Below are 27,052 nucleotides of genomic sequence, written 5' to 3'. Positions count from 1 at the left end.
TTGGATAACCTACTAAGACTCTCAAATCTAATCTACAACCAGTACAATACATCTAAACCCTCTTGTTTAATACTATTCGATCTTGAAAAGGCATTCGATAAAGTGTGGCACACCGGCCTCATATATAAACTGCATAAGTTTCGCCTTCCTTTCTGTTACATTCGATTAATTTTCAACTTTCTTACCAACCGAATGGCATATGTAACAATAAATAACAATCTGTCTCACCCTATCTTCCTGAACGCCGGAGTACCGCAAGGATCGGTATTATCTCCACTGCTCTACTTACTTTATGTCGCAGATATGCCAACATTCTCTCAGGTGTCAACATACCAATACGCAGATGATACAGATCTACTGGCTTGTGGTTCTACAATTCAAGCAATAAATCGCATTATGCAACCAGCTATTAATGTATTTCAACGATGGTGCGACACTTGGAGACTCACCATCAATAGTGCAAAAACTCAAGCCATAATATTTCTTCCTACTGGATGTCGTTCAAGGGTACAAGGAAATCCAAGTATGTTAGATCTTAAGATCCGTGGCACACGCATAATTCCTACCAACAGCGTCAAATATCTTGGTGTCATATTTGACACAAAACTAACATGGACACCACACTTGCAGAACATCAAAAAGAAAGCCAAAAACAGACTACAGCTGATGAAGAGACTTGTCGGCACGAATTGGGGACTTCGAGCAAACATCCTCCTAAATACTTATATGGCCTTTCTTCGGCCCGTACTTACGTATGGACATACAGCATGGCTCTTAGCAGGGGACTCGTTCTATGAACGACTACAAATCATAGAGAGACATGCATGTCGACTGGCATACAGAATCAAACTACCAAGTCCAACTCGACTCTTATACACACGAATAAGTTTTCCACATATAACACTTCACCTAGAGGCATTGCGAAAAGAATATATAAATAACAAGATGGACAAAGAACACCCACCGTTGGTTCACACAATCCGTGAAGATGCAATACACGACTGTTACCCATACAGATTGTATACTCCATTACAACATCTTTTAACTCTGTATACTCTGACCATCGGGCCCAGACATCCCGATTATGAACTATACACCATTCATCATCCACCACAATTACGACCACATTTATACCCTTCATATTGCAACTAATAATCAAACTACAAGAAAGGGTATTTATTTACTAACATAAGAATGAAAGTAGGGTGTAATATAATATATCAATAAAAATCCAAGGACATTTCAAGACTAGGTTAATGTTCATTTCATAATCCCAAAAATAGAAAAAAGTGCACTTAGCCTATCTATTACTATTATTATATATTTTAAGCAACTAGCACGTGCCGAAGAGAGGGACATAACCCTCTAAACGGATGACCGGGGAAAAAAAAACTGCAAAGACACATCTCTCTCGGTTGGTCCCCCTTGACACATTCACTGTGGGTTTGGTTTCAGCACGTTTGGAACGGACGGCTGTAGGAAACTGAATCTTATACAGTGGTTTGGTGTGTTCGAGGTGCCTTCGGCAGAACGCCTTGCTGTGAAGGGACATACAACCATTACTGCTTACTTTGGAGCAACTGTTTGCTAATCACGTTTGCAAACACTGGTAAGAACTCTGCTTATTTAGAAGCAAACTGTGCTACAATTCTCGTTTGTAGCACATTGTACTCTGCTTAACTAGAAGCGAACTGTGCTACAATCCACGTTTGCATCACTCTGTACTCTGCTTAACTAGAAGCGAACTGTGTTACAATCCACGTTTGCAGCACCTTGTACTTTGCTTATTTGCAACACCTGAAATAACTCTCTCTCCTAATTGTTTCGTCTTCGAAAAGGATTACTAGGTTGCGTCCCTTCGCTCACCATGCATAAAGGGCTCCCCCAACAAGTTGGGGGTGCAAACTCTCGACACAGGATAATCCAAAAACAAGACCGAGGCAACTCAAGAAGCAATTCAGCCGATTCAAAAACATCCAGGGATCGCTCTCGATCTCCTCTTCAACTACAAAAGAAACAAAAATATCAAGAACAAACACGCATATCAAAGTTCAATTCCAGAGATACTGCACAAACCGATGGTCGCACTGAAGTAAATTCCACTGTCTACAACTTCCTACTGCAACACTACGACCCCAAGTATAGAACTTCTAAGCTACTTCTTCAACAGTTGCAAAAATACCTCCCCCGAGCACAAGTAGAACAAATTATATTCACCAGAAATGGCATCATTATAAAATCAAAAGATCCACAATTTCTCTCCACTCTGAGAAGCAAAGTTTCGTTTGAAATTTTTGGACCACAGGCTGCTCTTTCCCAACTGAGACCCAAAACCACCAAACAACAACCACCTCCAAACAAACCACCACACATGTCAGTGGGTATCAGAGGCGTAGATCCAGTACTCCCTGATCAAGAAGTATTAGAAGAACTGCGTTTGGAAGGGCATGAAGTCATAAAATGCGTTCGAATACAGAACAATAATGGTCCAACTTTCCTCATGCGAGTCATAACAGATTGTTCCAACACGATCGATCGCTTCCTTCATGAAGGGGCTTATATATATCGCCAACGACACAGGGTTGAACCTTCACATTCAAAAGCACCCCTTCCATTACGATGTGAACGCTGACAGAAATACAACTCCCACACTACGGCAAATTGCCCCGAAACACCTATCTGTGGCTATTGCTCTGGCCAACACGCAACTAAAGATTGCACGAATCTAAATGCACCACCCAAGTGTAACACGTGCAAAGAGGCTCATCCCTCCTATAGTTATCGCTGTGCCGCCCGTCCAAACCCTGAAGCATCACGACCCGACCTGACTATACCATTAAGAACAAGGGACTCCACAACTCCACCACAAAACTCTTTGAAACAACCAGTGACGGTTGAAGATCTACTTCGATTCCAAACATTAACTCTACAAAATATCCACCCATTCCTGCGCCAACATATATTACAACAGATAGTACTGACAGCTAAAACTCTTTGTCGTGTCCACCTGTTTGCTACTTATTCTGGTCCACACGTACATTTTCAAATTGTACCACTGGAAACAGAACTCTAGGAACCTAATTGTTATTTATATCATTATGGCAGGCTATATACGGTATAATTTTCTAATTCTAAATATCCATCATTGCCTAATCGAAAAGTTATATTGCAACACCTACTTCTGGAAGAATCTGTTTACTGCTTTGCTCTAAACGAAACCTATCTCGCTCCAAAAATAAGCTGCCATATACCACCATACAATATTTTACGCCACGATGGTCCACCGGGCTTTCGAGTAAATGGCGTCACAGCAATCGGAATAGATAGAAAATTACCATATCGAACAGTTACCTTCCCACCAAACTTCAACCTTCCAGAACATACTGCTTGTACCATCTACTTTCCATCCCGGGTCGTTACATTCGCTACCATCTATGTAAGACCAGGGGAGACTATTCCATACCAATTCTTTCAACATATCCAAAACCTCAGTAAACATTATATCATAGCACCGGACATCAATTTTCATAGTCGCAGCATGCAAGACAAAACAAACTTTTTACAATTTCTGGACCAAAACACCACAGCGGAATTCCATGTACTGCCCAGAGCCACACGTCCCATAAGTAACACTACCCCTGACGTCGTTATAACATCAACATCTCTCAGTGCCTGCTTGAACATATCTGTGCTGGATTCCATTGGCAGTGATCATGATCCAGTAAAAATCACCCTAAATCTTGGTAACCGCAATATAAGCAGTAAAATACAACCCCGCAAAATCTGGTGTTACAACAACGCAAATTGGGAAGCATATAGTGCACAACTACAGCAAGCATTTTTTGACCCACTCCCACCACCAAACAATTCAGAGGAACTCGATACGGCGGTGGAACATCTTACGGCACAGATTACCAGTGCAGCAACCACTAACATACCTACGACCACTCTCAATAGTTACAAACCAAAGCTACCTCCGCAATATCTTCATCTAATCACAGCATCACGACGAGCATACAGGGACTACCTCCAGACCAGAAATCCTGAATCCCTTAACTTACACCGTCAATGTAACTTACACAATCCAGTGGTACCCATTATCCAATAACAATTAATGACGCAGCTCTAAACACCGACACTGATAAAGCTCATGCCTTCGCAAATGTCTTGCAAGACACTTTTACTCCAACACCGCAACTAGCTCCAAATCTCCGACTCCAGACCAAAATTGACAGAGCCACCAATCCCAATAACAGGCAACTGCAACCCAGTAATACGCACGCTATTGATCCTAATAATGCTCTAACTGTTCCTATTACAACAGACGATATTCTCAATACTGTGCGTAGGAAGAGAAACACTGCTCCCGGCTTGGACAATATTACATACGTATTGATTAAACAGGCCCCTCTTGCATTGCTGTCATTTCTGGCCATTATCTACAATTTTATCCTCCGCACAGGACACTACCCGACAGACTGGAAGATTTCGAAAGTTCTAATGTTTCCAAAGCCAAACAAAGATAGTACTAATCCCGCAAACTATAGACCTATTCAGCTCACATCAACCTTTAGGAAAATATTTGAAAGCATCATTGTTCGACGCATACACATGCACTTACAAGCTCATAATTTACTTCCGTTGCACCAAGCAGGCTTTAGACCTCAACACAGTGTCCTAGATAATTTGTTAAAACTAACGACTCGCATCACAAATCATTTCAACACTTCCAAACCATCACGTCTAGTGCTATTCGACTTGGAGAAATCATTTGACAAAGTATGGCATGCTGGACTCATCTACAAGCTCCATAAATTCCATCTACCGCTTTGCTATATCAGATTAGTCCACAGCTTCCTAACAAATAGGATCGCCTATGTCACTGTAAATGGAGCAATGTCATACCCCATTGTCCCTTACCCTGGCGTTCCACAGGGTGCTGCATTATCACCATTACTCTACATACTATATGTTGCTGATATGCCAAAAAAAAACAACACAAGTTTCTATCTACCAATTCGCCGACGACACCGCATTTCTCGCATGTTGTTCAACCATCCAAGCTATAAACAAAACTCTCCAACCAGCTATAAATTCCTTCCAAAGATGGTGTGACACATGGCGTCTCACAATTAATGCTCTCAAAACACAAGCATTGGTGTTTCTACAGACAGGTTGTCGCTCGAAGATCCAAAGGAACCCAACATTATTAGACATTAAAATACGGGGAACGCCTATTCTGCCTACCAGCACTGCAAAATACCTGGGAGTCATATTTGACTCCAAGCTAACCTGGAAACCTCACTTGCTCAGTGTAGTCCAGAAAGCTACAAATCGGCTCAGGTTACTCAAACGGCTAATTGGAACCTCATGGGGACTCAACTCCCAGGTCATCTTACATACCTACAAGGCTTTCCTTCGACCAGCAATTACTTACGGCCACACTGCATGGATATCAGCACCAGATTCATTTTATCATAAACTACAAGTTCTGGAAAGACATGCTCTTCGTTTGGCCTTCAGAGTAGTTCTACCAAGTCCTACACGACTACTGTATGAACGAATAACCTTTCCCGAAATCACAACTCACATCGAAGCCGTCCGTCACAAATATATAACTGGTCGAATGAACTCGCACCATCCACAACTTCTCAGCACAATGTAGGAAGATGCTCTACACGATTGCCTTCCTACATACCACTGCACACCATTACAGCATCTATTAACCATGTATACGTTCCTGATAGATCCACAGCATCCAGACTATCAGCTATATAATATTCATCATCCTTCGGAACTACGGCACGTGATATACCCAACACATGCCACACCATAGCAAATTACCACTTTCCTAACTGAAGTAAATTTCCCACTACCGGCACTGCATAAATAAGATCCGAATGAACTACCTTCAGAATAAGTAAATATGTACCACTCCAATACTGAAACCACTTAGACCATCACCTAGCAACGGAAAACATTTATGAAAACAATTCACTTACCAAAGAGAAGGTGTACCCTTCTAAATGGAAAACGAGGACAAAAAAAAAATAAAAAAATAAAAAAAATTGCAAAGACAACCACGTCAGTGCGTCGAGAGAAAACCCCCTTGGAACATTCGCTGTGACTGTAATTTCAGTACGTTTGGAACGGACGACTGGAGGTAATTGCAGTCTACACAGTGGTTTGGTGTTCCCGAGGTACTTTGTTGAACGCCTTGCTGCGAAGGGATATCTAGCTCGAACGACACTTTTCAGGTGGCCGCAACTAGGTTGTAGCCCCAAACATTCACCGTTGGAGCTCTGGTCATAGTAGCTAGAGATACCAATCCTTTCTTTCTTTCGTTGGCTCTGGTTTCTGTCCTCGTTTCTCATTGGCTGTTTGGTTCTAAAATCTTGTTTGGTAAGTGTCTGTTCCGAGACTTTGACTCTGACTCTCTCCATCACGTGCAAAGTGCAGCTTCCACACTCACTCGCCGATTGCAAAGTAGTGCAAGGGAAGCGATGCATAAAGGGCTCCCCCAACAAGTTGGGGGTACTGTCCCTAGAGATGTCAGAGCCAGAGGCCGGAACAAGCTAGAAAACCCAAATTCCCGAAGCTCTTCCATGGATTCCCGCGATCGATCTAGGTCACCACTTGCCAACAAAAAGCAGAAACTTCCAGAGAGAACAGACTCCAGACAGAACAAGACCGAAGTAAACACACAGACACCAGAGCTGTACAATTTCCTTCTTTCGAACTACGACACCAAATACAAGACGCCAAAACATATCCTAAATCAAATCCTAAAATATGTGCCAAGAGCTTCAGTTAATGAAATAGTCTTCACCAGGAACGGAATACTTATAAAATCTACTGACCCACATTTCTCCACCATTATCAGAGACAAGGCCTCCTACCAAATTTTTGGTACAAATGCCAATATGAAGCCACTAACCTCTACACGTCCAAAGCAACCTCCTCCGCCTAAACGAGCACCAATGCTATCAGTGGTGATTCGGGGTGTTCCCCCTGAATACACCGACACAGAAATCGCCGAAGAAATTCAGGCAGAAGGTCACACCATCCACAATTGCATGAGAATCCGAAATGACAACGGACCAACCTATATGGTTCGAATACTGACAGTAGATAAAGATACCGTGGACGAACTATTGCACAATGGAGCCTATATATATTGTCGAAAGCACAGAGTCGAACCTTCCAGGACGTCAACACCACTGCCAGTGCGTTGTGAACGTTGTCAAACATACAATAAGCACACTACAACCAACTGTCCAAATTCAGCCATCTGTGGATACTGTTCTGGGCCACATTCTACCAACACTTGTACAAACATCCAGAACCCGCCTAAATGCAACACATGCTCTGAAGGACATCCTACTTACAGCTATAAATGCCAAGCCAGACCTAACCCAGAACCAAATCACCCTGAGCTTGTTGTTCCCATCCGAACTATAGATAGCTCAACCAAACCGGCAAATTCACTAATGGACCCAATCACTGTGGAAGATCTGCTACGATTCTTTACTATTACAACTCAAAACATCCAGCCATTTCTACGCACACATATTCTGGACCAAGTCATACTCGCTGCAAAAACACTTTTCAAACTGCAGTTACACGCTACGTATACGGGACCACATGTCCATTTCAATATCAACCCTCTTGAACACACAAGTACATCCTAAAACAGTTTTCAGACTCTTCATAACAATCATGGGTTATTCTTTTCTCTTCTTAAATATTCGCTCTTTAACAAAACACAAAAGCTTATTTGAGACTGTCTTGCAGGAAAAGAATATATCAGCTTTTGCCCTCAACGAAACATTCCTAACGCCAAAATTCAAACCCAAGATCAGCGGATATAATATGATTCGACATGATGGGCCAACGGAAGCTCAACGTGCAAATGGAGGAACTGCAATTGGCTTTCAAAAATCATATCCGCACAGAGAACACACATTACCACCGCATTTCAACCTGCCGGAATACAGCATAGCAACAATATATCTGAGACACAGGAGCATTACCCTAGCAACCATCGGCCTGGACATCCTATACCATACAACTTTATCAATTACATTGAAAACAGCTACAAGCATTACATAATCATGGCCGACATAAATTTCCATAGTCGACCACAAGCCGAAAAGCGACAATTTCACCAAACTATAGTCAACTGCCAAAATTGCCATTTCCACCAACTTCCGAAACCATCTAGACCAATCAGCAGTACTTCTCCAGATGTTGTACTTACATCGACTTCCCTCCTTACAAATAGCAACGTGGATATACTTGAACCCATTGGTAGCGATCACGCACCTATAATCTTTACAGTTGACGCACCTGCACCAACTCCTCACAAACCCTTTCTCATAACAAGGTACTCCTACGATCAAGCAGACTGGGAAAAATATCGTAATGCAATCGAAAACTCCGTGCAAAACGCAGATACGCCAACAAACGATAGGGATCTGGATGATGTAGTCCCATTACTCACTTCTGCCTTAACTGAAGCTGCTAAAAGTACCATCCCACTTCAAACCATCAATCTATATAAACCAAAATTACCGCCGAACTATCTAAAACTGATTTCAGCCTCAAGGCGTGCCTTCCGAGAGTATGTTGTAACAAGAAATCCTGAAGCGTTACGGCATCATAGACAACTCCTCCGCACGGTACAAAACTATATCATTGCATATAAAAGAAGGAATTGGATAAAAACGTGCAATACACTGGCTGATACATCCCACCCATCAAAATACTGGCAGCAATTTAACAAACTCACAGGGAAAAGGTCAAGAACTACATATCCCATTATAGTCGATGGGAAATCCGTAGACGACGACCAAGAGAAAGCAAACGCCTTTGCGCACCACTTCCAAGGTATCTTCACACCACAAACTGAACCATTACACAAAACAACCCGATCACGTACAGTACAACGTGTCTCAAACCCACATAACCGAGCTCTCAAACCTAACAATGACCATAGTATGGATGAAAACGAACCTCTAACCTCACCTATAACACCAGAAGACATCGCATGCGCCATATCTCGGAAAAGAAACACTGCTCCAGGCTTCGACTCGGTAACCTACAGACTCGTCAAAGAGGCTCCAAGAACCTTTCTGCTAATCCTAGCCACCATATATACCTATATACTACGAACAGGCTACTTCCCGACAGAATAGAAAGTTTCCAAAATGCTGCTGTTCGCCAAACCCGGGAAACCTGTTCGCGAAGTATCCTCTTACAGACCAATACAGCTCACATCGACCCTCAGCAAAATCTTTGAAAAAGTACTTGTACGCAGATTGCACCAACACCTTTCATCCAAGAAGCTCCTACCTGCACATCAAGCAGGCTTCCGACCATCCATCAGCCTCAACGACCAACTTCTGAGATTGATAACAACTATAACAAACCACTATAACAAGTCCTTGCCATCGTGTCTTCTTTTATTCGATCTCGAAAAGGCGTTTGACAAAGTATGGCATTCGGGATTAATATATAAACTCCACAAATTCCAACTTCCTCAATGCTACATTCGCCTTATCCATTTGTTCCTGGCAGGCCGCATGGCATACATCTATCTGAACTCGGCAACATCCTATCCCATCTTCTTGCACACAGCAGTCCCGCAGGGGTCTGTTTTGTCACCGCTGTTATATTTAATGTATGTAACAGATATGGATACCAGCACACACGTATTCCAATTTGCAGATGACACTGCTTTCCTAACTCTTGGGAAAACAGTTCAATCCATTAATAAAACACTCCAAAAGGCCGTAGACTCCTTTATTCGCTGGTGCAACCAATGGAAACTATCAATAAACTCTTCAAAAACTCAGGCAGTAGTTTTCCTACCTCCCCACTGTCGCTCCAAAGTACACCGAAACCCCAAACTCTTGGAGATTAAAATAGAGGGGAGACGCATCTTACCTTCAAATCACGTAACATACCTTGGGGTTACCATAGATGAAAAACTGACCTGGCGTCCACACTTAGAAAGGGTAAAGAAGAAGGTAAAGAACCGCCTAAACCTATTATGGAAACTGGTGGGTACATCTTGGGGATTACACCCGACAACAGTCCTAACCACCTACAAAATGTTCTTGCGCCCAGCCATCACTCACGGGCATATTGCTTGGATTGACGGTTCTGCCTCCTTCTACGACCAACTGGAAATCTTTGAACGGCACGTATTTAGATTGGCTTTCCGGATTAAATTACCTTATCCCACAGCACTACTGTATGACAGAATTTCCTTCCCGACCATTTTGTATCACGTCGAGAGCCTTCGCCAACGATACATAAACAAAGCCATGATATCCGAAAACCCGGTATTCTGGAATACCATTCATCTTGATATCCGACATGATGCAGCACCTACACATATTTATACGCCATTACAACACCTGCTCACCATGTATTCATGTTATCTAGATGATCTAGACCCACAGAAACACGAATACGATATATATCATCCATCGCAGTTATCACGCCATATTTATCCCACCACTACAGCCTAAACAGTACCAACAATACTCCGACTCCAAATATCGAAATCCATATTTACAATCTTCTCAACCACGCCCAAAAGTAAGTTAACACATACGAATCACCAATCTTGATAAGAAAAAGATTCTGCAATATAAAAAAGCACTTAGACCATCCAAAATGATGAAAGACACATAACTTACAATGAAATCACTTACCGAAGTGAGGGCATAACCCTCTCAACGGGTTAACACTAGCAAAAAAAAAATTTTAAAAAAATGCAAAGACTGAGACTTTTGAGATACAGATTATTCTAACTCTGCTATGCTTTATCGGCGTGCATTACTGTGAACGGTGTAGCACACGCATCGGGAGGCTTTGCACGCTCAGGGCATTCAGGGTCAATCAGAGGCACGTAGCGGCGCTGTAGCAATATCTGACTACGATTTCCATTATTTGGGTTGATAGTTCAAATCGACCCTTTCTACGAGTGCGGTGAAGTCTTGGTCACCGCCTAAAATAATCTTCCAAGGCAACGCTTTTGCTCTGCAGTGGCACTCATACAAACTGGTCTCTATAAGAGATAGGAGGGCATTGAATGTTCTTTCTTGTCCCACCCCTCGGAGTGGTGACATAGAAACGCAGGTTCCTAGACCTCTTTTATAACGTCTACGAACTACTGCAATGTCAGCCAGACACAAGAACCTTCCCTTTAGAGGGATGGAGCACCTCAAAGCCAGTTCAGCAGGCAAAATGACGCAGTCTACGCGTATCAATTACCGACCAGAGAATTTTCTGGTTCCCTTGGGAAAACAAGGCGTTGCATTATCGCAACCTACACCCACCACAGATAAGGCAGCCCTCACATTCGAGGAATCTTCCAACCAACCTTCAGCAGAATTTACACTTGTTGGCTGGCATCGCCGCCAAAGGTCACTTACGGACTTGGACAGTCTCGCCCAACTATATGAAGGGAGACATCCAACAAAACTACAAAAAACCATGCCGTTATCAACTGACGTCCCAACTTCAAATACATTTGCGCCCCTGGCACAAGATTCCTCAGGCGACATGGAGATCCCCCAAGAAGAGGAAACGCAACCACCTCCAACAACTCAACCTAGGAAAGTCCCAAGGCCTCCACCTATTTCCGTGTTCGGAATTAAGGAAACTTACGCCTTCACCTCTACCATAAGCAAGACGCTTATTCAACCTCCTCACATACAGCACAATAGAGAGAAGGTCACCTTCCAAGTATCAACCAGGGCAGATTATGATAAAATAATTGCATTTTGCGACCAGACCAAACGAGAATATGCCACCGGCATCGTTCGCAGTGAACGGCCTGTGAAGGTGGTAATACGAAAACTACCCATCGATACCTGTCTGGGCGACCTGGAGCAGAACCTGAAAGACAAGAACTATACACCTATATCAGTTCACCAAATGTCTCGAAGAAAGAAGGACTGAAATGAACGAGTGTTGATGCCACTCTTTCTGGTGTCGCTTTCAAGAAACTCCACTACTCACGAAATATACAAAGAAGAATATCTTCTTGACTACAGAATTAAAGTACAGGTATACAAACCACCCACCACACTGCAGTGTTATCGCTGTCAGAGAATGGGACATGGTCAAACCCAATGTAAAGCACTGCCCCGCTACCTCAAATGCGGACAGTGACACTTGACAAGGGCTTGTCTCAAAACAGACACCACTACCCCAGCCAAATGTGCCAACTGCCAGGGTGATCACCCCGCAAATTTCAGAGAATGTCCAGTGTTCAAAGCCTACACGGACGCTCAAACTTCCACCAACAAGAAGACCCAAAAATCTCCCCCAATCATCACTTCTCAACAAACACCTGCAACTTCTGCAGAAACCACTTCTTCACAACAAACCTCGACAACCTACGCAGGCGCAGCCTCTCCGTCCAGACACATCCCAACCAAAGCCATCACCAAAGAGGCCCCCTCCACAACAAATATATCAGAATCGACTCGGGATGACACATCAGCTTCAGATATTAAACTCATTTTTGAATTCTTCAAAGGAATGAATCTAAGCAAAATAATACCACATGTTAAAAGAGGTATTGCTCGTCTTACCTCTGCTACGGACACAGCCACAAAAGCAGCCGCATATATCGATACCATTGCCGAAATGATTGACGATGGCTGTTTCTAGTCAGTCGAAAATTCACCACTCACTTACCATCATGGCGTGGAACGCCGATGGGTTAAGATGATTTGTTGATTTGTTGTTTTAAGTTCACTTTATGCACAGTAAGGCTAATTGGGACTGGACCTACAGTTTAAAGTGGGATCCGAACCACTTGTGCCTCCAACGGGTATCGAACCCGGGACCCCTTGATTACAAGGCGACGACGCTACCACTGCGCTATCGGGGAGGCCCAACCGATGGGTTAAGAGGGCAGAGACATACCCTCATCCACTTTCTTCAACAAAACAAAGTAGACGTAGCACTGATCAGTGAAACACACTTCTCCCACACAGTCAAAGGCTGGAAATTGCACAACTATCTCATATACCGACTGGATAGAATTGGAAGGCCGAGAGGCGGATTATTAGTAGTAGTAAAAAGCGACTTTCCATCTCAGCAAGTACATGTACCACCTTTGTACGGTCTAGAAGCGCTAGCTGTGCGCATTCTAACTCCCGGAGATTCACTCATTCTCGTGGCTGGATACAGATCTCCTGCTGCGGGACTTGTACCAGATGATTATGACAACATAAGTAAACTAGGCAATAAAGTAGTTCTTGCCGGAGATCTCAATGCCAAGCATACATCTTGGCATTCACGGTATCCAAATAATGCAGGTGACCTACTGCATGACTACATACTTCGATCCACCTTCACTATACAAGCACCCCGGGAACCCACTCACTATCCGAAGATGGGTGGCAGGCCTGACGTGCTAGACGTAGAGTAAAGGGGTGCCACTCCTCACAGACCCGTACGTAATCTCTGCTTTGGATTCAGACCACGATCCTGTCATGTTCCAAGTCTCCCACCGTACTCTTACTCAAGGAGTACCACCCCTTCTAAGAAGCGAGACAAATTGGGATAAATTCAGAGGGAATGTGAACTCACTTCTCGATCTTCATGATAGGCCTCAGACACCCCAGCAAATCGATCACTCAGTATCACATCTCACCCACTCTCTGCTCAAAGCTGAGGCAGAAAGCTCAGAAGTAACACAGCTACACCGATCGTCACAAATGACAGGCAGTCTTCGTCTCCAAATGTACATTCAGTTAAAACGGTGGGCGAGACGAAGGTGGCAACACACAAGGAGTCCCACATACATGTATAAAATTCTTTGGAACTCTCTCTGCTCCAAGGTGAAAACCCTCATTCAAAAATAAACTGCACATCACTGGAATGACACACTTAGCGGCCTCTCAGTGAATGATCAGCGTATATGGAAATATACCAGGGCATTTCTTCGTCCCAAGGACTCATCACACACCAGAGTCATTTAAGGATCAACCGGACTGTTACATGAACCACAAGATCAGGTTGAAGTCTTTGCAAATGCTCTCGAGGAACAATTCACTCCAAATGAAGATCCATCAGATGAGTATACAATCGCACATGTAAACAGGGCGATACACACCTTTACCACCAGACAAATGGAGCACATGCCAAAGCTGACGTCACCTCGAGAGGTAGAACGCCAAATCCGAAGACTGCCTAAAAACAAGGCTTCCGGGCCAGATGGTATACGACCCGAACTGCTGCGACATCCCACTCGCAAATTACTTGTATACATTACATACATATTCAATGCCATCCTACAACTAGGCTACTTTCCCACTGCATGGAAGAAGGCAAAGGTAATAACATTGCCCAAACCTGGAAAGAGTACTCTGAAACCGGAGAATTATAGGCCAATAAGTCTCCTTTCACACCTTGGGAAACTCTTCGAAAGAGTATTTCTCTCAAGACTCATGACACACGTAGAAACCTCCTCGCTCCTACCACACCACCAATTTGGTTTTAGAGCCTACCACAGTACCACCTCTCAGCTGGTTCGTGTGGTAGATTACATCACAACGGCATTCAATAGAAAACAGTTCGCAATAGGGGTTTACCTAGATATAAGCAAGGCTTTTGACCGAGTCTGGCACTCTGGTCTCATATATAAACTATTACGGCAAGGTTTCCCGGATTGCTATGTCCGACTCCTCCAATCTTACCTGAGCAAACGCAGTTTCTTTGTCTCCTTCTCAGGTGCAACGTCCCAAACCCGGCTCATATTAGCAGGTGTACCTCAAGGAGCAGTACTCTCTCCACTATTGTACACGCTATATATAGCAGATGTCCCAACTTCAGAGAGATGTTTCCAAGCCACATACGCTGACGACACCGCATTCTTTGCAGTCAGTCGTCGAATAGCCTTATGCTACCGCTACCTTCAACAACAACTCGATGAGTTTCAAGCGTGGGCTCGCAAATGGCGTCTGAAGGTGAACACCGCGAAAAGTGTATGTGTCGTCCACATAAAAAGAAGAAAGTATGACCTCAGACAACTTTCATACTACGGACAAGCAGTGGCACATGAGGACAAAGTCAAATATCTAGGGGTCACCCTAGATCGAGGACTCACGTTTGCCTCTCACATCCAAGATGTGGCCAACAGAGGACTACGAAAAGTCTTTGCACTTTTCGTTATGTTCACATGTCCGGAACTCACACTACAGACGAGGCTACATCTACTCCAGATGTACATCATTCCAACTTTGACTTACGCGGGCCCAGCCTAGCAGCATGCCGCCTATTCACATCTTAAACGATTGGAACGGGTGCAAAGCAAAGCAGCTCGGATCATCTCAGGCCACGACATGTATACACGCAGCACCCAAGTTTTGGAGGATCTGGAATTAACTCCAGTGATCCAGCAGCTTCGAGACGCTCACCAAAAATTCTGGCAAACACTGCCGAGACATACAAATCCGGAAATAGAACATATGGGAACAGCGAATCCCTTCAGACACACATATGCAATGCCACGGCCATGAAACATAATTTCCATATGAAACATTCCTTGTGTTGCGACAGTTGCACACACAAGATCCACGTATAGCCACAGGCACTTTTCATTAATCCCGCACACACTTCACTTATACAATTTTCATAGAGTCAAGGGCCAAACCAGCTCGACACTCAACTTCAAAACGTCAGATTTATGCCATGCCATGCCATGCAAAGACATCTCTCTCGGTTGGTCCCCCTTGACACATTCGCTGTGGGTTAGGTTTCAGCACGTTTGGAACGCACGGCTGTAGGAAACTGAATCCTATACAGTGGTTTGGTGTGTTCGAGGTGCCTTCGGCAGAACGCCTTGCTGTGAAGGGACATACAACCATTACTGCTTACTTTGGAGCAACTGTTTGCTAATCACATTTGCAAACACAGGTGAGAACTCTGCTTATTTAGAAGCAAACTGTGCTACAATTCTCGTTTGCAGCACTTTGTACTCTGCTTAATTAGAAGCAAACTGTGCTATAATTCTGGTTTGCAACACTTGTACTCTGCTTAATTACAAGCAAACTGTGCTACAATTCTCGTATGCAGCACTTGTACTCTGCTTATTTAGAAGCAAACTGTGCTACAATTCTCGTTTGCAGCACTTGTACTCTGTTTATTTTGAAGCAAACTGTGCTACAATTCTCGTTTGCAGCACCTTGTACTTTGCTTATTTTGGTTGCAATACTCGTTTGCAACACCTGAAATAACTCTGTCTCCTAACTGTTTCGTCTTTGAAAAGGATTACTAGGTTGCCTCCCTTCGCTCGCCATGCATAAGGGGCTCCCCCAACAAGTTGGGGGTGCAAACTCTCGAGACAGGATAATCCAAAAAAAAGACTGAGGCAACTCAAGAAGCACTTCAGCCGATTCAAAAACATCCAGGGATCGCTCTCGATCTCCTCTTCAACAACAAAAGAAACAAAAATATCAAGAACAAGCACGCATATCAAAGTTCAATTCCAGAGATAATGCACAAACCGATGGTCGCACTGAAGTAAATTCCACTGTCTACAACTTCCTACTGCAACACTACGTCCCCAAGTATAGATCTCCTACGCTGCTTCTTCAACAGTTGCAAAAATACCTCCCCCGAGCACAAGTAGAACAAATTATATTCACCAGAAATGGCATCATTATAAAATCAAAAGATCCACAATTTATCTCCACTCTAAGAAACAAATTTTCGTTTGAAATTTTTGGACCACAGGCTGCTCTTTCCCAACTGACACCCAAAACCGCCAAACAACAACCACCTCCAAACAAACCACCACACATGTCAGTGGTTATCAGAGGCGTAGATCCAGAACTCGCTGATCAAGAAGTATTAGAAGAACTGCGTTTGGAAGGGCATGAAGTCATAAAATGCCTTCGAATCCAGAACAATAATGGTCCAACTTTCCTGATGCGAGTCATAACAGATTGTTCCAACACGATCGATCGCTTACTTCATGAAGGGGCTTATATATATCGCCAACGACACAGGGTTGAACCTTCACATTCAAAAGCACCCCTTCCATTACGATGTGAACGCTGACAGAAATACAACTCCCACACTACGGCAAATTGCCCCGAAACACCTATCTGTGGCTATTGCTCTGGCCAACACGCAACTAAAGATTGCACGAATCTACATGCACCACCCAAGTGTAACACGTGGAAAGAGGCTCATCCCTCCTATAGTTATCGCTGTGCTTCCCGTCCAAACCCTGAAGCATCACGACCCGACCTGACTGTACCATTAAGAACGAGGGACTCCACAACTCCACCACAAAACTCCGGGAAACAACCAGTGACGGTTGAAGATCTACTTCGATTCCAAACATTAACTCTGCAAAATATCCACCCATTCCTGCGCCAACATATATTACAACAGATAGTACTGACAGCTAAAACTCTTTTTCGTGTCCACCTGTTTGCTACTTATTCTGGTCCACACGTACATTTTCAAATTGTACCACTGGAAACAGAAGTCTAGGAACCTAATTGTTATTTATATCATTATGGCAGGCTGTATACAGTATAATTTTCTATTTCTAAATATCCGATCATTGCCTAATCGAAAAGTTATGTTGCAACACCTGCTTCTGGAAGAATCTGTTAACTGCTTTGCTTTAAACGAAACCTATCTCGCTCCAAAAATAAGCTGCCATATACCACCATACAATATTTTACGCCACGATGGGCCGCCGGGCTTACGAATAAATGGCGGCACAGCAATTCGAATAGATAGAAAATTACCATATCAAACAGTTACCTTCCCACCAAATTTCAACCTACCAGAACATACTGCTAGTACCATCTACTTTCCATCCCGGGTCGTTACATTCGCTACCATCTATGTAAGACCAGGGGAGACTATTCCATACCAATTCTATCAACATATCCAAAACCTCAGTAAACATTATATCATAGCAGCGGACATCAATTTCCATAGTCGCAGCATGCAAGACAAAACAAACTTTTTACAATTTCTGGACCAAAACACTACAGCGGAATTCCATGTACTGCCCAGAGCCACACGTCCCATAAGTAACACTACCCCTGACGTCGTTATAACATCAACATCTCTTAGCGCCTATTTGAACATATCTGTGCTGGATTCAATTGGCAGTGATCATGACCCAGTAAAAATCACCTTAAATCTTGGAAACCGCAATATGAGCAGTAAAATACAACCTCGAAAAATCTGGGGTTACAACAAAGCAAATTGGGAAGCATATAGTGCAAAACTACAGCAAGCATTTTTTGACCCACTTCCACCACGAAACAATTCAGAGGAACTCGATGCGTCGGTGGAACATCTTACGGCACAAATTACCAGTGCGGCAACCACTAACATACCTATACCTACGACCACTCTCAATAGTTACAAACCAAAGCTACCTCCGCAATATCTTCATTTAATCACGGCATCACGACGAGCATACAGGGATTACCTACAGACGAGAAATCCTGAATCCCTTAACTTACACCGTCAATGGCTGCGTACAGTTCAAAACTATATAAAAGCTTATAAGCAACGTCGATGGATTGAAACGTGCAACCAATTGAGTGATGAAAGCCATCCCAGCAAGTATTGGAAACGTTTAAATGTGCTCACTGGACAATCCAGTAGTACCCCTTATCCAATAACAATTAATGACGCAGCTCTAAACACAGACACTGATAAAGCTCATGCCTTCGCAAATGTCTTGCAAGACACTTTCACTGCAACATCTCAACTAGCTCCAAATCTCCGCCTCCAGACCAAAATTGACAGTCACCAATTCCAATAACAGGCAACTGCAACCCAGTAATACGCACGCTATTGATCCTAATAATGCTTTAACTGTTCCTATTACAACAGACGATATTCTCAATACTGTGCGTAGGACGAGAAACACTGCTCCCGGCTTGGACAATATTACATACGTATTGATTAAACAGGCCCCACTTGCATTGCTGTCATTTCTGGCCATTATCTACAATTTTATCCTCCGCATAGGATACTACCCGACAGACTGGAAGATTTCGAGAGTTCTAATGTTTCCAAAGCCAAACAAAGATAGTACTAATCCCGCAAACTATAGACCTATTCAGCTCACATCAACCTTTAGCAAAATATTCGAACGCATCATTGTTCGACGCATACACATGCATTTACAAGCTCACAATTTACTTCCGTTGCACCAAGCAGGCTTTAGACCTCAACACAGGGTCCTAGATAATTTGTTAAAACTAACGACTCGCATCACAAATCATTTCAACACTTCCAAACCATCATGTCCAGTGCTCTTCGACTTGGAGAAAGCATTTGACAAAGTATGGCATGCTGGACTCATCTACAAGCTCCATAAATTCCATCTACCGCTTTGCTATATCAGATTAGTCCACACCTTCCTAACAAATAGGATCGTCTATGTTGCTCTAAATGGAGCAATGTCATACCCCATTTTCCCTTACTCTGGCGTTCCTCAGGGTTCTGCATTATCACCACTACTCTACATACTATACGTTGCTGATATGCCAAAAAAAAACACAAGTTTCTATCTACCAATTCGCCGACGACACCGCATTTCTCGCATGTTGTTCAAACATCCAAGCTATAAAGAAAGCTCTCCAACCAGCTATAAACTCCTTCCAAAGATGGTGTGACACATGGCGTCTCACAATTAATGCTCTCAAAACACAAGCATTGGTGTTTCTACAGACAGGCTGTCGCTCGAAGATCCAAAGGAACCCAACATTATTAGACATTATAATACGGGGAACTCCTATTCTGCCTACCACCACTGCAAAATACCTGGGAGTCATATTTGACTCCATGTTAACCTGGAAACCTCACTTGCTCAAGATTTTCCAGGAAGCTACAAATCGTGTGCGTTTGATCAAACAGCTAATTGGAACATCCTGGGGACTCAACTCCCAGGTCGTCTTACATACCTACAACGCTTTCCTTCGACCAGCAATTATTTACGGCCACACTGCATGGATATCAGCCCCGGACTCATTCTATCACAAACTACAAGATCTGGAAAGACATGCTCTTCGTTTGGCCTTCAGATTAGTCCTACCAAGTCCTACACGACTACTGTACGAACGAATAACCTTTCCCGAAATCACAACTCACATCGAAGGCGTCCGTCACAAATATATAACTGGTCGAATGAACTCTCACCATCAGCCTTCCCGATGGCGCAGTGGTAGCGTCGTCGCCTTGTAATCAAGGGGTCCCGGGTTCGATACCCGGTGGAGGTACAAGTGGTTCGGATCCCACTTTAAGCTGTAGGTCCAGTCCCGATTAGCCTTACTGTGCATAAAGTGGACTTAAAACACCAAATCAATCCAATCCAACTCTCACCATCCACAACTTCTCAGCACAATGTTGTTCCTACATACCACTGCACCCCATTACAGCATCTCTTAACCATGTATACCTTCCTGATAGATACACAGCATCCAGACTATCAGCTATATAATATCCATCATCCTTCGCAACTACGGCACGTGATATATCCAACACATGCCACACCATAGCAAATTACTACTTTCCTAACTGAAGTAAATTTCCCACTACCGTCACTGAATAAATAAGATCTGAATGAAATACCGTCAGAATAAGTAAATATGTACCAATCCTAATACAGAAAACCACTTAGACCATCACCTTGCAAGGGAAAACATTTATGAAAACAATTCACTTACCAAAGAGAAGGTGTACCTTTCTAAATGGAAAACGAGGACAAAAAAAATGAATACCAGTGTATAGTTAGAGATTGTTTGATTAGTTCATTGGAAAATTTGTGGGAGTACGAAAAGTTTCTATAAGTTGCAAAGAGAAACTGTGGCCTTAGAAACATGGGTGTTTGTTGTTCATTAGCCCCAATTGTTTCTAGTTTTGCTGTTATGAATATAAGTGTATACAATGTACATTATAGCCATATATATATATATATATATATAAATATATATATATATATATATATAAATTTAGCTTAAAGATACATATTATCGCTTACTTCGAGCATTGCATTCTGTAAGCTTCCAGCCTAATTATAAAAAGCTTGATGTAAGCATGCCTTGACAAGCTTGCTGCAACTTCCAATTGTGGTAACTAGATTGATTAATGCAAGCTTGCATCCAGCTAATAGCTTGCCATGGTCAGCTTGCTTCATGCTTGCAGCAAGCTGTCTGTGCTATCTGGGCACTCACAAGGGAACAGTCATACCCAGGTCGAGAGTCAAACCTGGAACATGCGACTTCCTCAGATACATCATGAATTTTGTGTATAATAATAACAACGCCAGTTCATTCTTGGAAATTCTGAATCTCCTGTTTGGTTTGCATATATAAGCAGGATAATATTCAGTTTTCGAGGGCTCGTACCGTTAAAACGAGGAGTAAAAAAAAAGTTGTTTTTTTGTATTTATAATGATAAGCCTTTGCATACGTTGTTAATTCTATATTTTTCGAGACTTTAGACGAGAACGAGAATTGCCTTCCCAAACCGAGACGGATGTTTATAAATCGAGACGAGACTGTCAATGAGACATTTACAAATAAACACGAGACAGACATTTACAACGCTCAACGAGAACGAGACCAAGGCTGCCGTGTCTCGTCTCGACAGGATCCTTAGTGGTGAAGTTGTAAACCAACCAATTAATGTGTTCGGGGTAACGAGATGAGGCGGCTTATTTCGCAGTACAAAATTCAAAATATATCGTACCATTTCAGTATGGGATATTGTTATGCACATGGGCGTATATATAGTTCACGTGGGGATGGGAGGGGGGTACGGATGGATAAACTTTTGGTATGATTAGGGTTGCTTTATTTCGTAAGGGAAAACCAGGACACTGCTGGCCGGAAGCTTGTTGGGGAGCAGGGGGTGCTAGACCCGACAAAGTTGTGTGTATGTAGTCACGAAGTCACGCTAGTATTGATACTTTTCTGTTCATCTTGTGTCACTGCGTTTTTAAAAACCAAATATATTTAAGATGACTCGAGGGGGAAAAAATAACTGATTTGACAGTTTCAATGCAGTTTCTTATCGCAGAAATTCCGAAACTATCAGGAAATTGCAGACATTTGGTCTGCAGTTCCCCATCTGGTGTGTGGAAGTACGTAATTTCCTTCCCATCCGTATCCCGTCTTACGTCTCTAATTTAAGAGAATAAAATAAGTCCGAAGAAATTTTTATGAACGAGCGGATGTAGAGGTAAATCTGGCAATTTTACTGAGCAAAAGGGGGTGGACCCTTTGAACCCCCCCTTAAATACGCCCTTACACATTATTTCCTTGTAATAATTATACATAAACTAAGTATTAATATGTACTGTGCAACTGATGTAATCATCTCAGTGTATTTTCTCTTAATTGCCCAAGAATATTTGATCATACTTGCGCAACAGAAATGAAACACAAACTGAAATTGCTTTATGGGAAATAAAGTAAAATAGGCTTTATAAATAAAGTGAAGAATGTGAAAATTCTTATTTTGCACTACATAGGTTACGGTAAATTTCGATAAATATAAGTTTAAAATATATATATTTTTGAAAGTTTGGTCAGCAACCAATTTTACAAGCAATATTTTTCGCATGACCTGAGAACAAACACGCAGCAGAACCCTTTCATTTATCTTGCACGTGAGTAGCAGGGATATTTCATGGAAGAATGATCATTACAAAGCATAGCTTTCCTTTCCACCATCGCTCCTTCTTCCATTTTTGAAATCTGTACAGATTTGTAAAACTGCTGCTCATGTTCGCTCACCGCGGGCTACCCGCAGTAAACTGGACGCTCGAAGCAGACGACAAACAACGAGCTCTCTCTAAGGCGTGACGTATTAACATGGCGGTGGAGTGTTTTCAGCGCAACGCTAGCCTCGCAACTTTGGAAGTCTCGTTTCTGAGAAACGCGAGAACTTGCAGGGGTCATTTTTCCAGGGTGTAGTTTTTAAAATTGTTGTAAACAAATTGAGTGGAAATGTCCATTGGTATAAAATCTTGTCCCCCCAAAAATTCCCATGACGCAGGCGCGTCATGAATCCCCTCTGTGAGCACCCCTGCATTTTGTGAGCACCCGTTATTTTGTGTGAAAAATTACTATTGCAATCCCGTTCGTATTGTGTGAGTAAGCTAGGAAGGCTATAAGACTTGGTACTCTTATGGCTCATTCACACGGGACCACTCAATGGCAGCACGTTTGTGGATCGTCTGTGGCGTGTTTCCGGCAAATGGATCCACCAAACATGGCCGTCGGGTCGGGGGGGGGGGGTTCGTCGACCCCACCTGGGAATTTTTATCGTTCATTTCAAGTAACAAAAAAACAGATAGTTTTTTATTTTTATTCTAGTTGATTTAGTTAACATTAGTCTGCATCAGTAGTATCGGAATACGCCAAGGCCTGCCCTCGGGCGATTAATATTCGCAATTTATTTGCACGGGTGTTAATTAATTTGCACGGGTTTTAATTAATTTGCATGTACTTAGAACTCATTTGCAAGTACTTAGAATACTTTACATTTATGTATTTGCATGTTTATAACTTTTTATGAATATATAATTATTTATTTTATGAAAAATATGTATATAGAAGGTAATTAGAGGTACTAAACGCTATGCATATGGATTTATATTCATTACTGCAAAGTATGTAATGTATGAAATGTTAATATTAATGTTTATAATATTGAAAATAAGTTTTTATGGTTTATGAACCGCTATGAACGGTGGTAATGGCTGTAGCTACAGGTCCAATTACGATTGGGGACGGTCCCGGTACTCGAACCCGCGATATGCAACGGTAATAATTAGTACTATGCAACAATTTCATAATGTTATGAAACACGATGGTACGACACGCTAGACAGAATACTGTCTCAGAATCTCGACTCGGCGGTGAAGGTAGAGGAGAAAGGAATTTGGGGAGTGTGCGTTCAAGGTCAAATGACGTCACAACGTCAGAACAAAGAAGGAACCTGATTGACAAATCAGAGAACGCGTCGGTAGGTTTTCAGAACCGGTTTTTCCAAGGTTAACTAGTACGCAAGAACAGGGGAAAGGTATGCAATACTGTAGGGCAGGGGAGGGATTCAACCAGACAACAGAGGATGTCTGAGAATGCGCAGCAATGGTCAAATCTCTGAAGCTATGCGTCGCTTGTAGAACCGGTTTCCGCCGCCAATTAATATTCCGCTCAGGGTTGCCCTAAGGCACAGGACGCTTTAGCGAGGGTTTTGGGCTAGAAAGCTTGCATGAAGGGAGAGTTTTCAGGGACTGGGCCTACAGTTTTTACTATTTGTTTTTATCACGGGGTATCGAACTTAGGACCCTTTGATTATTGATTTAGGTAGTAAATTTATGTTACTGTGTGCTATTTAATATATTTTTGAGTTTATTTTTTACCAAATCTTTTACAAGTTTTTATGTATTTTTTCCAAAATAACACTATTTATACTATTTAGGCAACATTTTTTATTAAATTTTGGACTCGCAAAGACATTTTTTCAACTTTTAAGTTATTATTTTACAATTTTATGTTAATTTTTTACCAAAATAACACTATTTATACTATTCAGGCAACATTTTTTATTAAATTTTGGACTCACAAAGACATTTTTTCAACTTTTAACTTATTGTTTTACAACTTTATGTTAATTTTTACCAAAATAACACTATTTATACTATTCAGGCAACATTTTTTAATTAAATTTTGGATTCACAAAGACATTTTTTTCAACTTTTAACTGATTATTTTACAACTTTACGTTAATTTTTACCAAAAAAACACTATTTATACTATTCAGGCAACATTTTTTTATTAAATTTTGGATTCACAAAGACATTTTTTTCAACTTTTAACTTATTATTTTACAACTTTATGTTAATTTTTACCAAAATAACACTATTTATACTATTCAGGCAACATTTTTTCATTAAATTTTGGATTCATAAAGACATTTTTTCAACTTTTAACTTATTATTTTACAATTTTATGTTAATTTTTTACCAAAATAACACTATTTATACTATTCAGGCAACATTTTTTATTAAATTTTGAACTCACAAAGACATTTTTCAACTTTTAACTTATTATTTTACAACTTTATGTTAATTTTTACCAAAATAACACTATTTATACTATTCAGGCAACATTTTTTCATTAATTTTGGATTCACAAAGATATTTTTTCAACTTTTAACTTATTATTTTACAATTTTATGTTAATTTTTTACCAAAATAACACTATTTATACTATTCAGGCAACATTTTTTATTAAATTTTGGACTCACAAGGACATTTTTTTCAACTTTTAACTTATTATTTTACAACTTTATGTTAATTTTTACCAAAATAACACTATTTATACTATTCAGGCAAAATTTTTTCATTAATTTTGGATTCACAAAGATATTTTTACAACTTTTTAATTTATTATTTTACAATTTTATACCTATTTTTACCAAAATAACACTATTTATACTATTCAGGAAAGACTTTTAGTTACATTTTCGACACACAAAGTGTGTGTTCTCAACTGCTATCTGTTTATTTCACAAGTCTAGGCTTATTATTACCAAAATAACACAATTCAATCTGTTTAGGAAAGACTTGTAGTTACATTTTCGACACACTAAGTGTGTGTTCTCAACTTCTATTTGTTTATTTCACAAGTTTAGGCTTATTATTACTCAAATAACACAATTTCATCTATTCAGGATATTTTGTATTTTCAAAGAGATTTTTTCAACTTTTAATTTATTATTTACAAGTTTATGCCTATCTTTTTACTCAAATAACACAATTCTATCTGTTTACAAAAGACTTTTAGTTATATTTTCGACACACAAAGTGTGAGTTTTCAATTTTTATCTGTTTATTTCACAAGTTTAGTATAATATTTACTCAAATAACACGATTTGAACGTGTTTTTTTATTACATTTTGGACACACACAAACACACACACACACAGAGAGAGAGAAAGAGAGAGAGAAAGAGAGATTTTTCCAAGTTTACAGGATTATTCTCTAGTTTACTCAAATAACACGATTTGAACGTGGTTTGAATTAAATTTTGTACACATGAAGTGTGTTTCGTCAAGTTTTACCCTTTTATTTTACAAGTTTAGGCTTAATATTACTCAAATAACACAATTTAATCCAGTCAGGAAGGATTTGTTATTATATTTTGGATGCACAAAGGGATGTTTTCAATTTTTTTACTGATTTTTTGCAGGGTATGTATTAATTTTTATTTATTTTGTTTTGTATCATATATACATTAACAAATTTTTAACTTAGAGTTTAGTATTTATTTAAATCTTTTCAAAAGCACTAAAGAAAAAGTACTTTTAGCTAAAATGTAAGCCACAGAATATATTATTATTATTATTATTATTATTATTATTATTATTATTATTAGGGTTTACTGATTTCCACTATGCTATTTTTGGTTCTGTATTTCTATATGTATTTATTTAGGTCAGGTTACGCCTGCTACGTAGGAAAGTTTGTTTATTTTAGAGTTTGCTGAGTATTTTGTTACTTTTATACTAGGTAAAGTTTTCTAAGTATATCAGGTAGGGCTCCATCCATATACTTTTGTTTTTTTGTTTGGAGATGATGTGATCAGCATCACTCTCCATCTGCTTTTTATTTTATGTACCCAATATTATTTTGAGGCTTAGTGAATGCTAGAGCCTATTTATGCAGGAGAGAGGGCTTGAAAATTTTGATCTCAGATAACCCACAACTATTTGTCAGAGTATTTTAAAGGATATTTTATATTTATTATGTACCACTAGAATATCAAAGCTTGCTTAATTGTTATGTCTGTAACGCTGTTATTGTATTTCTAGCTAAGGTTTACTGGATAAAGTACACGAAATGTTTATCATTTCGACTATTTACTTTTATACGAGGCCAAATTTTTAGTGTAACGAAAATTATTGTGTGTCTATAAAGACTGAAATCCCTTTACCGATGGGTCCATAACTGGACGCTTAC

Source organism: Lepisma saccharinum, chromosome 1 (assembly GCF_977018435.1).
Source record: "Lepisma saccharinum chromosome 1, izLepSacc3.1, whole genome shotgun sequence".
Lineage (NCBI taxonomy): Eukaryota > Metazoa > Arthropoda > Insecta > Zygentoma > Lepismatidae > Lepisma > Lepisma saccharinum.
This window is presented reverse-complemented; position numbering follows the sequence as displayed.